Source organism: Passer domesticus, chromosome 9 (assembly GCF_036417665.1).
Source record: "Passer domesticus isolate bPasDom1 chromosome 9, bPasDom1.hap1, whole genome shotgun sequence".
Lineage (NCBI taxonomy): Eukaryota > Metazoa > Chordata > Aves > Passeriformes > Passeridae > Passer > Passer domesticus.
Genome location: NC_087482.1, coordinates 43,347,592 through 43,360,434, shown reverse-complemented (window position 1 = coordinate 43,360,434; position 12,843 = coordinate 43,347,592). Strand labels below are relative to the sequence as shown.

The following is a 12,843-nucleotide window of genomic DNA, read 5'->3' as shown; positions in this document are numbered from 1 at the left end:
TGAAACAAGGCACAGAGCTCAGAAATTATTGTAGCTGCACTTCAGCACAAAAAAGCCCTTCAGAATTCAGCACAGTGTGCAGGATGCCAGGGGAAGCCAGTGCTCCTCAAAGCCATCTTGCATACAGATAAAGCAATTTTGGAAGCTTCACTGTTACAAAAATTAGCCAAAATTTTACCAACTGTAGCACCTTCAAAAAGGGCCATAAACACCAGACTGAGCCCAAAGTCTCCCTATAAATTATCCTCTCCTTGCCTGCTCCAGAGCATCCAAACTGACCAATGCTTTCATAATCCACTTAAACCCCACTCCCCCTCACAACAGGTCCAGGACAGAAGGGCTCTGACAAGGAAAAGCCAAGCAATTCTCAGAGCTAAAACCTCTCCTAAAAGTCCCTGGCACACATCCTGAAGAATGAATTTTCTAAGGAAATCACCACAGCTTCAAAAGTGAAGGAAATTTCCCTCAGCTGTAGCTCAGACCGTTCCTTTTCTCCTGCAATTGTGGTGCAGAAAGGTTTCTCCCTGACTCTGTTACAGAAGCAATTTCCATAAAAACCTTTCAAAAGAGGTGTTCTCTCACCTTAAGCCCAAACTGCTCAACACTTCTTTGCAAAACATGAAAAAAAAGAAAGCCTCTATCAGGAGCTCACTTAGCTCACACACTCAGGAGTTAAATGAACTGTTCACGGAAGGAATTATCCTCCCTGGACAGCCTGGTGGAGGCTTTGAAGTTGGGAAAGCAACTCATTTCTGAGCACCAGCTGGACTTTTTTTAGCTAGCAAATTTGCTGCTAATTCAGTAGTTCAAGGCACCAGTGAGAGTTTCTCATTTCTTGATTTCCCCTTGGCACACCACAACTTTTTCCACTTTCCTGCTGAGGGTCTGGAGTTCATTGCTGCACCCACAGGGGGATGTGGAGAGGTTCACTGGGGAGAGCCAGAGGTTCTCTGGAGACTTCTGGGCTGGTTTAAAGGGATCAAATTGCCTCCTTTGATCCCAAATTTTCACCTGCATGTTATCCCTGCCATCTCTACCTCTGCACAGCCCTAACTTGCAGTAGGATGAAGAATTGATGCACCCTTCAGCTGAGAGTGACTATTAAATCTCTCCAGCTCCTGCTCTTGCAGCTTTAGTCCCCCACCTTGATCAGCTGAATCTTATTTCCTCAAAGCTGCTTAAGGCAGTATCCAAGTCCCCAGAATCCTAAATTGTTGCTCAGAAATGAGTTTATTTGCAGATTATTGGGCCTGTCTGCTTCCCAGCTATGGAATGCTAGACAAAGATGTGAAGCACTCATCGCCTTCATGTTGCCTCTTAGCCAAGATTGTAATTTCAAATATCTGATTATATTCCTCCCCTGATGAGTTCAAAGGAAACAAAAGGCAGCAACTAAGATGCAGGATTTAATTGCAGGAGGAAAAAAGGCTCTGAAGAAGTTTCATGTGACAGAATCAGCAACAAGTGTCATCTGCTATTAAATAAGTTGTCACATCATGGAACGTGTGCAAATGAGAAGAAGTAACTCCCACAACAAGGGAGATCTAGAACGTGATAGAAGGAATAGAAACACACACAAAAGTGAGTGAAACTCTGGGTGTTCAGGGCTGAGCAAACAGGTGAAGAAGGGAGGGAAACATCAGTTTGGAAAGGTCAGGCAGAAGCTGTGTTGATCCCAATCACCAGGCAAAAATACTGAGTTTGCCATTGCTAAATCCTGCTTCAGAACTCCAATTTCACTTTAAAATGCACATTTCTTTCCAAAATAATAATTAGTATTATGCATTATTTTACCAGGGCTACTGTTACTAGGGAAGACTGATCAATAATAATATTTAAACTATAGCATTAAAGGAAATAATATTTAAATAATAGCACTTGTTTACTTTAATGTTGATAGCATACATATTCCAAACACTGCTACTGAATGAAAAGTGGGTGATGGAGGCAGTTTTAGACACTTGAGAAAGATATTCTAGATCAGGAGAGATAGAGCCTGACTGCAGAGAGCACCAGGAGTGCAAGGAGACTAATCAGAGATCTGCAAATATGGTAGATTAAAAGCATTATGGTCTGTTTGCCCTGAAGAACAGACAACTCATGGGGGACCTCAAAGTCTTCACACACAAAGAGCAGAATATCATCTTTTTCCATACCTAGGACAGATGAGACAAGTCACTCCGTTTTCCTGACTAATTACAAGAAGAAACATCCAGGGTAAATGTCAAGAAAACCTTTCTAACAGCAGGGATGAGGAGACAGAATAGATTAGCTGAGCATCTCTCTACCATTGGAGATCTTTCAGAACACATTGAATAAATATCTGTCAGGATTAATATACAGCTCATCCTGCCTTGGGGCTGATGGATGAGTTACATGACCTCTCCAACATCCTTCCAGGTTATTCCACTGAATTTCTCTTGTAACAGTTTCTCTCAAAATCAGGAGCTGGATTTGATAACTGAAAGTAATTTCCAGGATTCCTCAGGAGCACAGGAGTGGTACAAGATAAATCTCATTTTCAGGGAGCACAGAGCTGTTTGTTTCCCTGCTGGTGCAATCACCATCTTTAAGCAGCTGGGAGCACACACAGAAGTTGGGGTAATTTCCATTATCCAGTTCAGAAGTCAGTTCCAAAGGGTGGTAAATTAACTGCACTGCAATTGTGCTAAGGAACATTTCAGCAAAGATACATCTGTTAAAAGCACCCTTGAAAGGCAGAGACCTTTAAATCTTTAAAGCTGTCCCTTTGAAAGACTTAATTTTTGCAGAAGTGATAAAGGTTTAACTAACATCGCTTGATATCCAGCCTGGGAGATATTGGGGAAACAAATAAAGAGTTTAAACACCATTTTTTGAGAATTAAAATGCAAGATCTTCTCCAAGTCATTCACTGGCAAGGCTCCCAAATCATTCTTACTTAATATAGAATATCTCAAGTTGGAAGGGACCCATTAGGATCAATTAACTTACTAGCTAAGTGAGTTAATTCTCACCTTTAATGCAGCCAGATGGTTCCCAGGAACCAGATGACTGAAAAATGGAATCTTTGGCCTTTCTGAGATCAATTTCAGAGCTGTAAGACATCTTTTAAATAAAGATGATCTCCACTTGTAGAAGTCATTTGTCAAAGAAAAATATTTAGCAAAATGCTGGTGATGACTTGAAAGAATCTATTCTCTAATGATTCCTGCACAGAACTGACCACCTGAGGTGGTTTAAAGGGATCAAATTGACTCCTTTGACCCCAAATTTTTAACTGTATGTTATCCCTGCCATCTCAGGGACTTCTCATGTTCAGGAGAACATCTCCAGCCTGAACTCCCTCAGTAAATCTTTCAGGCACTGGAAAGAAATGGGGTTTTAAGTTTCCAAAATCGATGGCCTCTGTGGCTGTTAGTACATTCCATTTTGTACGCCATGAGATGATTGAGTTTGGGTTGTTGATTGGGGGGGCTAAAATTGACTTCCAGCACTGTAAATGGAAGCAGAGCTGGGGCTCCAGAGGCACAGCAGGAGATTCCTGCATCCTGCAAGGATGAGGTTACCTCAGCACTGCCTCTGCCCTCGAGCAGACATCTAACAGAGCTGAGCTGCTGTCAGAGCTCCTGGCTGACGAGCAGGAGAGGAAGAGCTGCCAGCATCACTCCCAGCTCAGGCCAGGACGAGGTCCTGCCCCTGAACCCCCAGACTGAGCTCCCTTCCCTCAGCAGCTCTCTGAACCTATTTACAGCACCATCCCTTTTCATCACTCAGGCCATTCATCTGCAGCCCATACAAATTAAATTAGAGCCTCAGCTTCCATCAAAGCAATCCTGGTTTGTGTTGCAGGATGTCCAGTTTGATCCAGCCTTGAATCCCTGTTGTAACACCACTGTCTGGTGCTGCTCACCCATGTGCAGGCAGCTCCTGAAGCATCACAAAATACAAGTATTGCCCTTTTTTTGGTGTTGGTTGCTACTCCTTGAATCCTGTGAAAGACGGAGAGAGTGGGAGATGCCCTGTTCCCTGTGAATTTCAGAGTAAACATCTGGAAAAGGAGGCTGGGGGATGCACACAGAGCAGGAACTGCAGGAGGGCACAGCAAAGATGGAGAGGCTCTGCTTGTTTGCCCATCACCTCTGCCCAAGACTCTTCTAGGAACCAAGGAAATCTCTGAGTATGGAGACATTATTTCCAGAGGAAAACAAACCTAGAGATTTTTACACAAGCAGACTTGGTCTGTTGGGGAAATTCCCACTGGGACTCCACACCCTCCTCGTTTCCTCTCCCCATGCCAACAGTCTGTGTTGGTGAGGAGTAACTGCCTTTAAAGAATAAAAAACAACTTGTATCTTCACAATTATTTGCAATCTTTGCAAAACCAACTATTTCTTCTCCCCCAGTAAAGTTATTACAAAACTCAGGGTCAGTACCTGCTATAAGGATCAGCAGAAGTGACAGTGGCAAAAATTCATGCAAAAAGATCAATTCTTTCATTGTTATGAGAAACTGCACAAAGAGAAGCACAGGTCAGCCTTGCACAGGGACAGAGACAACAGCAGGTAAAAATCCTCTCCCAAATCCCAGTTTTACACCATGTTTTACCCTGCATTCCTCACCAGAAGGGAATGGTCACTAAGCTGCTTTCCAGGGCAGCTTGTTGACTAGCAGCTGGCTGGGGATAAGGTGATGCTTTGCAACTTCACCCAGGGCTGCAGATTTCATCTTAGCTACAAATCCCTTTTGGAAAAGTAACAATTGTACCTCCACCACTTCACTTAGGATGAAAAGCACAGTTTAGTGAGCTTTCTTTCTAAGAGAGGAAAGAAAAAAGTCATGAAATTCAACATTAAACCATCCAAGTACTTAAAAGCACAATGCAAACTCACACATCCCAAGTTTTGTTCTAGTCAAGGTTTTCAGTGTAGCACAGCACTGTTTTATGCAGCTCATGGCCCAAGCCAGTGCTTTTGAAGTTAGTCTAGCTTATCAGTTAAATATGCACTGATTTCTTTTATTATTTATTCTTTAAAAGGATGTATTATTAATTAGGCAACAGAACAGAGCCGCTTCCTTGGAATTATTCCAGTCTGTGACTGAAAAACATATGCAAGGTGCCATCCAGAATAAAAACCCCCTGGTAGCTCAAGGGAGGATTTCACACAGCAAACTCAACTTCCAGCCTTTCAAAAATAATGGATTGGGGCACAACTTCTGTTCTAATTTATGCTGAGCAATTCAGGGGAAATATTACGGACAGGGAACTCCCTACAAATTAAAAGTAGCCCAGGGACTGCTTGTGGGGGTGTCCAAACAAACACAATCCCCATCTTCTCACATCCAAAAGTCAAATTTCCCTTGATGGACTCATGGCCTGCAGTGAAGGTGCCAAGCCCCACCTGACATCAGCTGACAGCAGAGGAATGATGCTGCTGGAAACACCAAGGCTGTAGTCCAAGCTCCTTCAAAGACCAAACGGGTCCACAAAGTTTCAGGATGAGACTGGTCAAATTATCCCTCAGGCTTCTCTTTAGAGAGCTGAGCTCTTAAAACCCATCTGTTGTTATTTCAAGGAATTAAGGATTTTTATCCCCCAATTTACCCCCCACAGCAGAGTCCTGTGGTGCAGAGCAGGGAGTGCACAAAGCTCAGGCTGGTGTTTCCAGCTGACCCCAGAGCACCCAGATGTGCTCCACAGGCTCTCTGGGATGTCACATCTCCCTGACAGGTGTTGGAGGTAATCCAGCAAAGTTGCATTAAGGCAGCTTTAAAGCAAGAGGCCTGCAGGCTAAATAAAAAATAAAAAAGTCCTTGGGGAATCCTAGAGAAGCTGACATGGCTCTTCTGTTGGGCTGAAGGAAGGTGAAATGACCTTCCTTCCCTTTTTCCCTTGCAGAGGGACTCGGGCATTAAGCTGAGTGTGGAACTGTCAGTTCAGATTTTCAGCCTTTAGAGATGAATTCCCCTCCTGGCTCGAGCCAGGAGCACTCACCTCCTGCAATTGTGTGTGTGCAGTTAATCACATGCAGCTACACTGAACCTGATTGTTAAAAAGCTGAGTAAATATAACTACACCCTCGTTATCTTGTTTAAAGGTAGGAAGATTAATTTGAATTCTAACTGGAAATACTGATTCAATGAATAAGCCTGAAATGTAGCGGTTTTCAATTACACCAAGAAATTGGTCTTTTGAATTTTCAAATTATGCAAGGCAAAGCAAGTTCACTTTCATCTATATGTGGGGATGTATTTGCTGTCTTCACAGTGCTGCATGTCAGTGGGTAAGAGCTAAAAGGGAATGAAAATCCTAACGTTGGCTGCTGGTGCCCTCCAGGGGCCTGGCTGGGTATAAATTTCAGCCAAAACATAATTTTTGAGCATTCCACACATACAATAAATATTGGATATTATTACCCTGCTTTAAAAGGGGGTGAGGGCCATTTTTCACGGTGCCCTCAGCAGCCAGGTGCTCTCCACAGTCCCACAGACATTAAATAAACAGGAGCAAGAGAAGGATGCATTTATATTTGACTACCTCCAGCTTCCCTGCCTGGATTCCTAAGGAAAAAAAAGGTTTATATCCAATAACAAACCTGAAGGACAAACAGAGGTGGGGAAAACTCAATCTTGTAACTCCGAGCCGCAGTGTGAATTCTACTTAAGTCCATTTTTGTTGCAGGATTATTACAGGTTCACAAAGAGCTGACATCCAGTGGTTTTACAGCCTCTGGAACAGGGCAGAAAGCATTCCTCTGCCTCACAGATTGCAGGTGAGTTCCTTACACCAGGGACTATTAATTCTCATTTTCCCTTGCCATCCCATAACAGCTGCCACAGCCAGACAACAGAGAGGCAAAGGAAAGCAAACAAACAAACAAAAAAATAAACTACCAGTGTCCAAAAGCAGTCGCACAAACCCAGAAGATAATCTGTGTATAACACACCTCCAGCACAGAGCTGCCTGATGCTGGGTTTTTTCTGGAATTCATTAATTAAAATTAATCTGGCAGTGCACAGGACTCAACTACAGAGGGGAGGCTGGGAGGAGGTGTCTTTCCAGGGCACAGCTGTGTTAGAATTTCTGCCCACAAACACTGCCACACCTTTGGAAAGCACCATGACAAAACAAGGCTGGTGTTACTGTCCAGTCTCACCTGCAAGAGCAACTACAAATTTATAGATGCTTCTTCTGCCAAATTAAAACTCCAAGGTTTTGGTGTGCTAGAAGTGTCCTCTAAACCCACAACTCCCTTCTTCACCTCACAGCATCAATCCTCCAACAAAGTCACAGCTGTGGAAAGCTCCTCTTCCACTGAGGTAGGAGTGGCACCACTCTGTTTCAGGGGTTCAATTTTCAGCACCTGCTCACAGTTTTCAGCCCACTGTGCATCAGTATTGAAATGGATATTTAAATCTCCTGCCAGGCCTAAGTAGGCAGGACTGCACTGGAGGCCCAGCAAAGCTCAGCTCTGGGCTTTCTCCTGCACAAAGCTCAAAGTGCTCCAGCAAAGTCCAGACCAGGTGCTGCTGACCCAATGCACCCGTGGGGTACCTGCAGGTGGTGAGAATTCCATCTGAACTCTGATGAGGGAATGCTGAAGCTGCTGAGGGATGTTCTACCAAGCACAAGGAGCACAAGTCAGCTTCTGACAGACCTGCTGGAAGAGTTACCAGCTCCCCCTCCCTGGTCACATCAAGAAATGAGACTTTAAAGATGAGGAAAATCCAAAAGAACAAAAGTATTTGATATCATTAATATCAGATAATTGTTCTGAGTCTTCTTCCATCTGCCAATTACAAGTAGAAATTGAGTCTGGGGAGCTACTGCAGATCATCTTTCTGCAATTACAATTTGTGATGAGCTACCCAGCTCCAGCAGCTCTACCTGAGCTCCAGCATGATCCTAAATGGAAAAATGGGATCAGCAGTGATACAACATCAACCCCAGTGCTTCACATGTCCACAAGCCAGAACGAGCACTCCTGGATTGCTGCTGGCTGTGACCACCCAGCTCACTGCTGAAAAATCACTGAAAAATCAGAATGCAGGCAATTAGCAACACATGCTGCCTCCCATCACTTGGTTTTGCTCTCCTTGAATCACTCCCCAGCTGGGCTGTCTGTCACTGTTTCAGGGGTTATTTGGGGGCAGTTCAGCCCCAAACAGGAGCTTGGCTGCCCGCAGTGCCACTGTGCAGCCTGGCACACCTGGAGCTCCCAAAACCTGACCCTGAGCAGCCAGAACCCTGAAGGAGCAGCAGCAGCTCATCCTCAGCAGGAGCACAGCTCCATCCATCCATGGCAGCTCCCTGTCAGACACCAGGCTCCCATTAGAGGGGAGCAGCAGTTAATAAAGCAGCCAATAAACCAAAGCTTTGGGGTTCTGGCCCGTGGGGACTCGGGGTGCACAAGTTTTCCCTAAGAATGCAACAGAAAACCATCCCTGACCAATTCTGCCTCATCCAAGCCCTTTTCACACACATTTAGTCAATGTGGGGGGTCTGGAACAACAGTTTCTATCATATTTCATGTTTTCTGAATATGATAGAAATATTCTATTCTGAATAGAATATTTCTATCATATTCATAAGACATGGAATTCTATTCTATTCAGAATAGAATATTTCTGTCATATTCATAAGACATGGAATTATTCAGAATAGAATATTTCTATCATATTCAGAAAACATGGAATATGATAGGAACTGTTGCTTCTTTGCAGGAGTAGGAAGGAAAAGGGAGTGTGCTTATTCTGGTCACCTGCAGAGCTGTGCAGGGGTAGCTCAGCCAGCCCTGGGCACTGCTGAGAATTGCAGCCTCTCCCCAGCACCTGCAGGTGGCATGGCCTTCCTGCACATCTCTAACCCATGCTCCATAATCACATTCTAGCAGGGGAAAAAAAATAAAAAACCAACCAAAAAACCACACTTTCCAGATGAAGAGAGGTTTCAAAGATCATAGACTGATTTATGATTTATTTTGTTCAAAGCCATCAATTTAAACAATTGCTTTATTTTCCTGAGGCTGTGCTGGATTAGATTTAGAAAACATTGACAAGGAAAGATTAATGCTGGAGAACATAAAATGAGTTACAGGAGACTGACAATGAAATACACAACCAGCACTGTGCTCAGAACAGCAGAATATGAAGACTCATGAAAAGTACAACTCATATTGATCACAACAGCAGCAAACATCTAAAAACAAAGCAGTGCCCATCCTGGGAATTAAAATCCAGCCAGCAATTTTATCTTGATAGCCTTTCACTGACAAGTTTTTCAGTGAATAATCTTTTAACTCCTAACAGGGTATTTTACCCCCTCTGCCAAGCTGCCACATAATGCAGGTACAGTCACTTTTGTCAACCCTCCAGGAGGAACAAACTGAAAATTAGTATTTCAGGGGACTTAAATTGTGTTTGTTCAGATTGAAACACCCTTTAAAATAATTAATCCATATTGAAAAAAATCAGAACTTCTATCATGGCCCTGTGCAGGTACCAGTCACTTTAAAAAGCTCAGCCCAGCGTGCAGGGGGCTGTTGTTCCACACCCTTGTACTGGCATTGCTGACTCTTCCACTGCTGCTTTTACCTTTTTACACATTGACACACACTCAACTGCCCCCATTCTCTGCCTTTAGCCTGTGTACATACAGAAAATCAGGATAAAACAGCAAGGACAACTTTTATTGAAGTCTTGAAAGGCTGCAGCTCAGCCATGGAGCATTTCCTTCACCAGCAGCTTTTTCAAGGCACAGTACAACCCCTGGAACTTCCATGTCCAAATCTTTTTGTCCAAACTTACCAAGCCTTGCTCAAGGGAATTAACAGAGAATCTGTTGTGCTGCACTTCTGTGGAGGCAGAGATGCTCCAGAAGATTCCCCACAAATATTTCACACTCCACAGTGCTCACAGCATCCCCTTTGCCAGCCCTGCTGTCACTATCCAACACAAAAATCTCACTGTCTTTACGTTTAAGCTATCAGGACATTGATTCCAGTAGGCAAAAATGCATCCATATAGTTAGACTTGCTTCAGCTGCCAAACTACCACGAAATGGGAAAGAAATTTTGGGGCCCAACCACTAAAATTGATGGTTTTGCAGCAAGCCTGCGGTACCTCAGCCAGAGAATCGAGTGATTCATGGCATGACAGCATTTCAGTAATCACAACTCTTTTGAAAATAAAACTCCAGTTAATCAGGGTGGTCTTGTTTCCCTTAAATACATTAAAAAGTCATTACCTCAAGTACCATTACATCAATACAGCACTTTTTAAAGGGGCAGCATCAGACAATGCTGAGGGGCTTTTCAGATGCTGCTGTTCCAGCCTTCTGTCATCTCCACAATGGCCCAGTTCTTTCAGTCAACAGCTAGGAACATTAATCTCCTATTTTCTGTGCTCACAGCTCCTTGCTGCCCTTTGCTGGCACAGACTCTTGTTGAGCTTGGGAAGGAAATCAGGCAGCTCATACGTATCAGCACTTTTTCTCCCCTGGGTTAAGCTTAAAGCAGACAACATGTTTCAGAACTATTAATTTACATGAGATATTTTAAGTGCAGCATAGGAGTTTCCCAGAGTTTGCCTTCTCATGCTTCAAGCTTCATTAATCAACTCAGCCCTGCCAAAATATATTGTAGGAAGATGTCTGCAGCCTCTGGTCTGAGACATAATCATAGCTCGGAGTGGAACAGTCACAAGCCAATGTCTCCACTTTGACCAGGACACAAGAACCCAAAGCTCCTGGCAGCTGCACAATGCTGCTGTTAACTCCTCCACACTGGCAGGACTCTCAGGCTAAAAAGGGAGCAAAGCAAGAGAAGAGCAGCACAGAAAGTGGGGGGAGTCAGAGTCAGCAGCCTGAGTTGCAAGGAAAAGGGCAGATCTAGAAAAGAGTGGGAGAACTCTGGAAGAAAATCCAAACCACAGCTTGCACAGGAGCTACAAGTGAGTCAGCACAGCTCATGAAGGAAGAGGAAAGCTCCTCTCCACCTTTAAAAGCTTTCTGTCACTTCTCACCACATTTCAGGTGGTGCTTTTGAGGGAGCTCAGCCAAAGAGCAAACTGTGCTGAGCACATCCCTCCCACTGCCCTGACAGGAAAAGGATTCCCACACCGAGGAGCTGCAGGACAAAAGTGCTGCCACAGAGCTACAGGGAGGAAAAAACAGAATAACAGCAACAAAGCTGGAAAGCCCTGAAGATCAGCAATATTCCAGCCGGAGTGAGAGCTGTCCCTGCTCTGTTCTCTCAGAACAGCTGGAAACACCAGCCAGGAATCCTCTCCCAAATTTCTCCAGAGCCCTGACTCCTACTGTGACACTCCCTTGCTCCCATGGGGATGCCACCCCCACCAGCCCCTGCCCTTCCTGCAGCCCAGCTCTTCCTCTGCTGGCCTGGGCACCCCCGGGCTCAGATCCCCTGCAAAGCTCAGTCTCAGGCTTAAAACAGACCCAGCAGTCCCCTCCTGAGCTGGACACAGCTAACAAGAACAATTCTTGTGCTGTTCCAGGTGGAAAAGGTTCCTTCTCATCTGCCTTCTGTGCTCACAGAGATGCTGCCCCCAGAAATGACAGCACAAGGTTTTTCTGTGTAGGACCCCCTTTGTTTCTGCTGCAGCAGGATCCCAGCCCCACACTCAATTTTTAAGTGATAGAATAGCTTATGTGGTCATGCAAAAGCACAGAAAATTCTAAAACTGTCTGAAGTAAATCTACCCTTCTGCACCAGCCCTTTCCACTTCCATCCCCATCCACCTGCATAAGATGAAGCCCCACTAGGAAGCTGACCAGCAAATTTTTACAGAAATTAGATTGCTAAATGATTTCTGATTTTATTTAGTGCTTAAATATTCCAGCTCAGCACAGAAAGGAAATTATTCCTGCTTTCCCAGAGAAAAATGGTAGCTTATATTGCGCAGAAAAGGTATTTCCCCCCAAAAAATGCCTTGGCTTAAGACCAATAACAGCAGATCTCAAGCCTGTACCAATAAGAGATTCTCAGCACTAAACTCAGGAATTTCCCCCTTTAAAAACCTTTGAATAGGAAAGAGTTCCTATTGGTATTACTTCTAGAGCTGAGAGACCTTCAGAGACCAAATCCTGGAATTATTCAGTCACTCTGTGCTGAAAGAGCAATTTCATCCTTCTTGTGGCATTTAAACACTGATCACTGAGCTTCTCTCTCACTCCCAGATGCACAAAAATTTACTTTGTGAAACTAGAATCAAAGCTGGGTTTCCAGAAGAATTAGCACTTACTTTGAGGGTTTTTTTCCTCTTAAAACAAAGACACAGCTGATGTCACACCACACCTTGTACTCACCCAGCCAGGAGGACAGGAACAACACCAGCATCCAGGGGAAAAGGAAGTCCTTCCACACTGGAGGCAAAAATAAGTACTAAACTTTCAGAGCATTTTCCAGCAGGACACAGAAACCCTGAGCAGCTCAGCCCAGAGGAGCCCCAGGTGCTGCCCAGGCAGTTTTTCATTATTCCTGCAGCTGTGGAGTTCCTCCTCATCCCCTTCAGCACCACCCCATCATCTCCCTGTGCCCAGCTGGGCCTCAGCTCACCCTTCCCACCCCCAGGGTGTGGAAACCCAGGGCACAGGGAATATTCTCTGTCTGCTCTGGGGTGCCCTGACCCTCAGGGGAGCACTGACTCCGACCCTCATTCCAGGAGAAAGTTTCCAGATAGGCTGGAATCCACAAAAGTGTGAAATGGATTCTAGAGAGTAATGTGGGTGTTATCACTTGGGTGAGAAATTGAGGGTTTGGGGTTTTTAGTGTGTTTTGGATGGAAGCAGGATGGAGGGCACAGGGTGTTGTCCTGGGTTTCTCCTTCATGCTTCTTCTTCCTTCT

At 44.5% G+C, this 12,843-nt stretch overlaps 1 long non-coding RNA gene across 3 annotated transcripts in view; it reads right to left on the bottom strand.

Annotated features, from left to right (window-relative positions):
- Positions 1-12,460, bottom strand: part of LOC135308205 (uncharacterized) — a 117,037-nt gene extending 104,577 nt beyond the window's left edge. For all 3 annotated transcript variants that reach the window (XR_010368741.1, XR_010368742.1, XR_010368743.1), the window contains exon 1: positions 12,305-12,460. This is a non-coding gene — a long non-coding RNA (uncharacterized LOC135308205). The remainder of the gene's footprint in view (positions 1-12,304) is intronic.
- Positions 12,461-12,843: the final 383 nt, after the last annotated feature.